The 10,015-nt window shown below is 39.0% G+C and overlaps 1 long non-coding RNA gene across 1 annotated transcript in view; it reads left to right on the forward strand.

Annotated features, from left to right (window-relative positions):
- Window positions 1-615: 615 nt before the first annotated feature.
- LOC121174875 (uncharacterized) overlaps window positions 616-10,015 on the forward strand; it is an 11,370-nt gene continuing 1,970 nt past the window's right edge. Inside the window, exons 1-2 of the long non-coding RNA XR_005891383.1 lie at window positions 616-682; window positions 2,696-2,769. This is a non-coding gene — a long non-coding RNA (uncharacterized lncRNA). The remainder of the gene's footprint in view (window positions 683-2,695; window positions 2,770-10,015) is intronic.

The following is a 10,015-nucleotide window of genomic DNA, read 5'->3' on the forward strand; positions in this document are numbered from 1 at the left end:
TTTAACATTTGCTCACTTTCACAGGTCGAAGAAAAGTAGGAAAGGAAAGAGTCCCGGAAAGGGTACTCCCAGGGCGTGTTTCTCCTTCTGCCTGAGTTCGTGTTTGTCGCAAACTGGGCTGCGCTTCCGTCACTGCAACCACATTGTCGAGTTGGCGTTTGTGGAGTTCGTGTTTGTGCTTCCATCGAAGGTATGTCTCTGTAGAATGTTAATGATGAAAATCCATTGTTCAATGGTCTGTCTCTGTTGTGATGTTTCAAAACCCTAGTTAGGCACAAAGGGTTAATCGTAACTGAATCTGTAGTGATTTAGGACTGTAAGTAACTGCCTTAAGCAGTTATTGCAAAATAAATTATGGAGTAACAGCAGGGGGGGTTAGGCAGTTTTTAGTGGGTTTTCAGGAAGGGGGAAACGAGGCTGTCAAATTTACATAGAGGGTTTCAGGGACAAAGCTTTGATTTACACAGAGGGTTTCAGGGACAAAGCTTTGATTTACATTTTGAATTTCATCCAAATTTTTGACAAGTCATTGTTACTTCCATCAATATTGATATTGTATCATGCTTAATTATATGCATTTTCTTATTCTGATCATTGTGTGTTGTGTGATTATTTCTTCCATGCAGGTACATGATTCCTATTTGTTGTGAGAGTGAAATGATGGGCAGCAGCACCAACTGAGGTGAGTGTATATTTCCTTTTTTTTGTCTTTATCTTTGTTAGTTTGTTATATATTTTTTATTTTATATGTTTGAGTTTTAAATGTGTAAAAAATAGAAATAGAAAGGTTTGCTATCATTCTTTGAATGCCATCATCTACCTTTAATGATTCACATCTAAATTGGTCCCTGTTTAATTGAATTAATTAGTTATTGCTTTAGTTTGACTGGATAGAAGTATGATATGTTTTTTTTTGGAAGGCAAATTATATATATGTATTAATATAGTCAAAAATAGTACAAGAGGTACTGGAAAAAGATGTTACCAAGCACCTCTGGTGCTGCCCTTCAAAAACCCACCACAGGAAAATGATCCACTGGAGAAGTTGGGAGAGTTCCCTGAGCCTGTACCCATGTCATCGACTCCCACCACAGGCCTATTATCCTCTTACAGTTAAAAAATAGATGGCCCACCTCCTCCTGTTCTAGGCCACAGAGGGGACAAACAGTGTCCTGGATGATCACATTTCCTCTTATGAGATTAGATCTAGTAGGGAGCCTGTCTTTAAGAAGCCTCCAAGTGAAAACTGCAGCTTTTGGGGAAATTTTCAATTTCCATAGTAATGTTGAGGATCTCAGTTCAGAGGCTGGAGTAGAGGGGGTTATCATTAATTTGTAGGCTGACTTTGTGGAATAAACACCACTAGGATCAGCTTTCCAAGTCATGATGTCCTTAACATGCCTCTGAATATGTATAGAGCTGATTTCTTCCATAAAATTGACAGCTAGATCACTTTCATGATCAAACAGATTCCTCCTCCATTTCAAGTCCCATCTCCAGTTATCTTGAGAGAAATTTCCCATCATTGAAATAAGGTCGGGTTGCTGTCTATTAATGAGAAACAGCTGATTGTATTTCTGTTGAAGAGTAGGACCTTCCCCTAACCACTTATCTTTCCAAAAGCTGACTTTATCCCCACACCCAACCTTCCAGCTCATGCATTGTTGAAAAATGCTTTGATCAGACTGGTGATAAAGCTTTCTTAGGTCCTTCCACCAGTATGAATGCCCCCCTTGAACACGAGCTGACTGAAAATCAGACTTGGCTCCATACTTGGAATTGATAATCCTGGCCCAAGGTTGTTGCAGATGAGAAGTTAAGGCCCATATCCACTTTCCCAGCAAAGCTATATTAAATTTAGAGATATCTTTAATCCCTAGACCCCCCTCAGACTTGGGCAGGCATACAGTCTCCCATTTTACCCAAGAAATTTTCCTATGGTCTTAGTCCCCCCCCCCCCATAGGAAGTTCCTTTGCAAGGCTACCAGTTTATTTACTACCCTTTGTGGAATCTTGAAGAAGGATAATAAATAAATTGGTACAACATTGAGAACAAAATTGATTAGAGTTATCTTTCCTCCCTTTGATATGTTTTTCTGGGCCCACTTAGATAGTTTAGACTCATTTTTTTTATTAAAGGCTCCCACACAACACTACTGGAAGGTTTAGCCCCAATTGGAATACCCAAGTAGGTGAATGGGGTTTCCAATTGTCTACAATTCAGGGTTTGAGCTGCTTGATTGGTCCAAGTAACAACACCCCCTATAACACCAAACTGACTCTTAGCATAGTTAATCTTCAAGCCCGAGACCATTTCATAACCTCTTAGCATGGCCTTCAACACCAAGACATTATCCCGTGTAGCCTCACTTACAAAAACAATATCATCTGCATACTGCAGAATGTTTGTGGGTTCATTTTTCATTCCAACCCTGTAGCTACTATAAAAATTCTTCCGGACTGCTTCCCTCATTAGGCCTGTGATGCCTTCCCCAACTATGTTAAAGAGTCAATGTATGATATGTATTCTTAAAAAATTGTCCATGAGTTGTTTGATAGAATGACTGAAAAAGGCTTTAAATACATTCTCAGTATAATGTCTTTTGAGAGTCAATGTATCACCATGAAGTGAGAGTCATATTGTTGATAAAAGGCTTTAAATACACTGTGGCTAATTTCTGTATGGTTTTTTTAGGGCTATCATTTACTACTGCTAATTGGCGTTGCTGTGGAAGCGCTTTGATTATATCTTTGAAGCCTCAAAGTCAGGTATTTATATCTTTGATTCGAAAACTAATTTGAAATTGTTGTTGTATGCATTACTAGTATATTTGTAACTTATGCTATGGCTGTCTACATGACCTTTCTTTCATTGGACTGATATGTTCATGCCTCTCTACATGACCTTTCTTTCATTGGACTGATATTTTTGAAGTATTTACTGTGATTTAAACTCTCAGAACTTGTTCATTGTTAGTGTTGAATGTTTTTGTAATTTTATATGCTGCCCTTCTCTATATATATGTTGTGACTGCCACTGCCCTTCTCTCTTTCTTGTATTATCTTTTTTTTATCAGCAAAATTATAATTTGTATTAATAATTGTGAGTACCAGAGGTACTAAATATACAAGGTAGAAACCAGCAGACTAGCAGAACCATAGGTCCTACGAATCACGTGCCAATCTAAATAGAATACAATAACCCTGCACTGCTACCCTAATAAAAAAATGTTGTTGATAAATAGAATTATGGTACACTTTGTTGATAAAACTGAATTAATGAGAGTGATTCTGCCCCCCATAGATAGACTTCTTTGTTTCCATTTTGCAAACTTGGCTTCAAACTTTCTTATAATAGGCTGCCAAACACTCCAGCTCTTAGAAGACACCCCTACCTTGCAAGTATTTTGTTAAATAATGTGATTGAAGTAAATTTTTAATTAGATTTAATTAAATAAATGTTTAGTATTTTGTTCTTTCCTATTAGTCTGTTGATAGCTAACTGGAATAAAAGAAAAGCTAAGGTCGGACCAGTTGATAGCTAACTGGAATAAAAGAAAAGCTAAATTGCAGGGAATAATTCTGATATCTTTTTATTTCATCATTACCCCTTTTTATAGCCATTTCATACAAGATATTTTGCTAAGTTGTTATAACAGAATTTTGAAATTGCATAACCACACGTATCAAGTAAAACGTGGAAAAAGCTTTAAGCGCGAAGTAGAAGGAATTCTAGAATCTGCTATCGGGCTTGCAGCTCCCGTGGTCCTTATACGAACTCACTGAGGTACTTGGGCCTGTGTGTGTTGCGTTTTGGTCTGTTATTGCCTCTGCTATTTGTAGTCATGATTTCCTCTTGGTTGGAATTATTGTCTGATGCTGTTATCTGTGTTATATCTGGTACTGCTGTTAGTGTGTTGCTATCATCTGCATGGTTTTTTTTTTATCAGCAAAAATATATAAATATTTCATTATGTAAATAGTGATGAAGTACCAGAGGTACTTTGTACATAGATAGGATCCCATACATATGGTTCCTTAGAAAAATCTAATACAGTTTAATTAGGAACCATATTATGGCTAATACATCTGCTAAAGCCTCAATAAAAATCTACCTTCTAGTGATACAAAAAGCCTTGTTCATGTAGCATTCGATCTGCTATGATGCATGAAGTGGTCTTTCGGTTCTTTTAGGAAAGCACCCACTGATTTGACCCATGAGACTGTCTCCCACCACAAGGGAAGTACCTTGCTGCAGTTGAAGAAAAGGTGCGCTCCATCTTCATCCAAATTGTTCCAGAACGGGCATAATGGATCAGCTATCTCCACTTGACTTCCTCTTAAATTCATGTTCGTTGGTAAACGGTCTTTGATGAGCCTCCATGTAAATACCTTTGCCTTAGGTGGTATTTTAAGTCTCCACAGAAGCGAGAAACTCCCATCCTCTAATTCCCCCCTTATTTCCCCCAGCAGAAACTTATATGCAGTTCTGGTCGAATAGATTCCACTCGAGTCTTGCTTCCAAACCCATCAGTCTGCTCCTTGTTGCTGTACTGCTAGCCCTACTATTTCCTCTAGGAATTCAGCAGCCATTGTAGCTTCATTATCAAATAAGTTTCCCCTCCATTTAAAGTTCCATTCCCACCGTTCCTCCTTATGACTTCCCAAGAGGATGATAGGTTGCTGTTATTGGTTAGAGATTTGATACAGCGTAGGGAAAATAATGTCGTATTGGAGAAAATAATGTTGTTCCTATGCTTCCAAATCGAGTAAGTAAGAGCAAACCACCACCACTGCCATCTTTTTCCCTGCAACCCTGCAGAAGCTCCACAAATATGCTGAATAAACTGCAAGTGACAATATTAGAAACACTATTAATAATCATAGCAATCATTGTTACTGCACAATATTTTGGTCTACTTTGATGATATTATTTTTACAGGGAACTCTCCTATTTTAATTCAACAATTGATCAGTCAATTGAAATCAGTCTTGGCCCTAAAACAGCTTGACCATCTTGATTACTTTTTAGGCATTGAAGTAAAGCATCTTTCTGATGGTTCTCTACTTGTGACTTAGAGCCAATATATTTACAATCTTCTTGCTAAATCCAATACGACTAATTCTAACGGCATCTCATCTCCCATGATTGGAGACAAAAAAAAACTCCCAAGACAGGGTGCATAATATGTTTCTGATCCTACTCTATATTGTTCAGCTATCAGCACCTTAGAATATTCAACCATCTTTCTGATGGTTTTGTTGTTTGTCTCCCCCCCCCCTTTCCAATTCTATTCTGCCTCCCTCAGTTAGTCACATTCTTTGCCTTGCCTTGCTTACTAGTCCTATCCAGGCATTGGGGCTAAATAATAATAAAGATAAATCTAGGAGCAAAACTAAAACTGCAGAGAAAGGCTTATCCAAATGGTGAAGGGAAGTCGAAGTAATTTCTTTTCTTCTACATCAAAATTATCCACTTCTTTTCTTGAATGGATAATTTGCAATCATGTAAAAGGTACAATACATAGTGTAGGGGTTTCACAAATCCCTATGGGTAATTACAGAAATAAGACAAGAAAAAATAGCAGAAAAATTAAGAAATCCTAATCTAATAAAAACAAGAAATGATGATTAAGAAATCCTAATCAGCAGATAATTAAGAAATCCTAATTACAGAAATAAGACACACACACACAGCCACACACACAACCACACACACACACACACACACCCATAGACCCACACACACACACACACACACAGGAACACACCCACAGACACATACGCATACATAACCACACACACACACACAGCCACATACACATACACATACATAACCACACACACACACACACACAACCACACACACACACACAGCCACACACACACACATACACACACAGACACACCCACAGATCCCCACACACACACACAGCCACAGACCCACACACACACACACACACACACACAGCCACACACACACACACCCACAGACCCACACACAACCACACACACACACACACCCACAAACACATACACATACATAACCATACACACACACACACACAGCCACAGACACATACACATACATAACCACACACACACACACACAGCCACACACACACACACACAAAACCACAAACACACACACAGCTCCAACCACAAACAGACACACACACACACACACACACACAACCACAAACAGCCACACACACACACACACACACACACACACAGACATATACCCAACGACAATAATAAAGCATAAGCACCCTTCAAACCCAACATTTTAAATTAGATACATAAACAACTGTTGATGTCTATATTTGCCCGTAATTGAATTTTACCTTTTGTATGTTCTTGTATGTGATCAGTGTAATTTGCTATATAAACAACTGTTGTTCATGCTGAGTGAACCTTAGATTCCCGTTTGAGATTGAATGCAATGACTCTTGCGGACAGTTTGCATTAGTCATTGTATTTAGTCTTGAATTGTCCATTTGGACAGTTTGGGGAGATTGGTATTTTTATGTTAGATTCATTCGTGAAGGTTATTATTATTTTCATTAATTTGATTAAATTTTGGTTCAATGCATTTCAAGTTGTTCTCCGAGTGCATACTTGATTATCGGGAAATTCATTTGACCGATGTCATGTCGTGTACTTGGAGACCAATGTGAAATGCTGCCGAAATTTAGTAAAATTTTTGTAAATAATGGTAACCTTGACGATTAAAGCTAACATAAAAGACAGTTTTCCTAAATGGGATAAGGCCACACCTATAAATAAAAAAGTGAGATTTTCATGCATGGAATTGCTTAGAGGGATCGAAGTTGGATGAATGAAAGTCGCATGAGCCCAAAATATGAGGATGGCGTCGAACAGTTCTTGATATTTGCTTCAGAAAGAGGTCGACCGAATGAAGAAGGAAAATATTATTGTCCTTGCATCAACTGTTTGAATGGAAGATGACAATTACTCGATGACATACGGGACCATCTATTGTGTGATGGGATTAAGAAGAATTACACAACGTGGATATGGCATGGTGAAGTGACAGACATGCAGAGTGGGTCCCAATCTAAACCGTTTGATGTAGAAGTGGGAGATCGGTTAGAGGACATGATTCGTGACCTTGGACAAGAGTCTTTCCAGCAAGCACACGCCCCTGTGTATGAAGGATTGCAGAGTGATTCTAAGAAGCCTTTGTATGCAGGATGCAAGAATTCCTTAACCCTGTTGTCTGCTGTGTTAAGTCTGGTTAATGTGAAGGCCAGATATGGGTGGAGTGACAAAAGTTTCACCTCACTGCTTGAGGTAGTGCACAATCTGCTTCCAGAGGACAACACATTGCCTAAAAGTTACTATAAGGCGAAAAAGATATTGTGTCCGATGGGTATGGAGTATCAGAAGATTCATGCTTGCCCTAATGATTGCATACTGTACAGGCATGAATTCGAAGAAATGTCCAAATGCCCTATTTGTGGGACTTCACGGTACAAAGTGAAGGATGAAGAGGAAAACAATTCTGATGAAAACTCCAACAAGGGCCCCCCATCAAAGGTTTTGTGGTATCTTCCAATCATTCCAAGGTTTAAGCGTCTGTTTGCTAACGAGGACGACGCAAAAGACCTTACATGGCATGCAAATGGAAGGATTTCTGATGGAATGGTCTGTCATCCGGCTGATTGCTCTTAGTGGAAGAAGATTGATTGTTTGTATCCAGATTTCGGGAATGAGCCAAGAAATCTTAGACTTGGACTAGCCAGTGATTGAATGAATCCATATGGCACCTTAAGTACTCAACACAGTTCATGGCCAGTTCTGCTAGTAATTTACAATTTGCCTCCTTGGTTGTGCATGAAGCGAAAATACATGATGTTGTCTATGATGATATCGGGCCCAAGACAGCCAGAAAATGACATTGATGTTTATCTAAGTCCGTTGGTTAAAGATCTGAGAAAGTTGTGGGACGAGGGGGTTGTAGTGTTTGATGCGTTTCGCAAGGAGACGTTTGAAATGCGTGCAATGCTTTTGTGTACCATTAATGACTTTCCAGCATATGGGAATCTCAGCGGTTACAGTATTAAGGGTCATCATGCATGCCCCATCTGTGAAGAAAATACAAGTTACATACAACTTAAACATGGGAGAAAAACAGTCTACAGTAGGCATCGTCGCTTTCTAACACCCAATCATCCTTACAGAGGACTGAGAAAAGCTTTTAATGGAAGTCAAGAGCATGATATTGCGCCGATACCATTGATTGGTGAGCAGGTATATCAGCGGGTTCAACACCTGAACATTGTATTTGGGAAGACCCAAAAGAAGGATAAAAGTCAGAGTTGCATATGGAAGAAGAGGTCCATTTTCTTTGATCTTCCGTACTGGTGTGATCTTGACGTTAGACATTGTATTGATGTTATGCATGTGGAGAAAAATGTTTGTGACAGTGTGATTGGGACGCTCCTTAACATTCAAGGCAAGACGAAGGATGGCTTGAATACCCGTCAAGATCTAGCTGATATGGGTATAAGATCACAGTTGCATCCAAGGTCTGATGGGAAGAAAATTTAGTCAAGCATGAATAATCCAAAAATGTCAAAGAATTGGGCGTTGAAAAAGCATAACAAGACTTTCTGTGATTGGTTTAAAGATACAATCTTTTCATATGAGAATGCTTCTGAAACATTAAGAAAACTAGCAGATGGGCCTAAAAGAAATGTTATAACCTGGCAAGGATACGACATAAACAAATATTCATTTTACAAAAAAGCACAAGATGACAAAAGTACAATGCAGAACAGCGGGGTCACCCTAAGGGCTGAATCTCAACACTTTGCAAGTGTCAATGACGCCAATCCCTATGTAGCTTCCATCCCTTACTTTGGGTTCATTGATGAAATTTGGGAGCTTAATTATGTGAAATTTACAATATGTGTTTTCAAATGTAAATGGGTTGACAGCAACACCGGTGTGCGCATCGATGATATAGGATTTACCCTGGTAGATCTAAAGAAACTTGGTTACCACAATGACCCTTTCATCATGGCAGAACAAGCTAGACAAGTATTTTACGTGCAAGACCCTTGTGATGAAAGGTGGTGCGTGGTTCTGTAGGGCAAAACAGTTGGTGTTAATGTAGAAGATGATGATTCATACATGGACACCTATGTTAGTTCTTTGACCGCTCAAATCACTGGTAACATTGTCGGAGAAGAAGAAGCTGACGACGTTCATGCTAATCGAAATGATCATGATGAAGGAGAATTGATTAACATCGTCTAATGTAATTTTCTGCAGAGACAGAGGTCACCAAACCTAGTAAGTGACAACTACATTTTTCTCTGATTGAGGCATCGGTTTTTTGTTTTAATTTGCCTCCTTAGGACTTCATCCAGCTGATGTTTGTCGGTAGTTTCATCATCCACCACCCTTTTCTTCTCTGGCTTCTCACGTTCATTGTTGTTAAACCCATATTTATGCTCTCTTCCCTTCATGTCTTGTTTTATCACAACTTTAGCTGAATCTCCCATCTTCAGCATAGTTGAATCTCCTGTCTCATTCTCCAATGACACACTTTGATGGCCTGTATCTCTTTTCTTCGTATGTTCTAGTGCTTCAGCTTCAGAATGCATAAAGCAATCTGAATTTTCCAGTGATCACCAAAGGCTTCTGCATCATCATTGACACTCTCCACCCTCTTTAGTTTATGCTTCTGTGTTTTCTTTCGTGCCTCCTCGTTATAAATCTCAGCTTTATTCGAGGTTGCACTAGAACGATCACCACCAATCTGTGCTTCTTCCTCGTCTATCAGGTCAATATCTTTCCTTTCAACTTTTGTTTTGTAAATTATAGTGTAGTTTACAAAAGCAAAGGTGAAACGAAAGATATTGAGCTGGTAGAGGAGGAACATGCATGGATTGGTGCTGATCCTTCTAGTGGGACCTCCAATAAATCTGAGAATTATAAGGAGGAAGCACGGAAGAAAACACAGAAGCATAAACCAAAAAGG

The sequence above is a fragment of the Glycine max genome, chromosome 5, assembly GCF_000004515.6.
Source record: "Glycine max cultivar Williams 82 chromosome 5, Glycine_max_v4.0, whole genome shotgun sequence".
Lineage (NCBI taxonomy): Eukaryota > Viridiplantae > Streptophyta > Magnoliopsida > Fabales > Fabaceae > Glycine > Glycine max.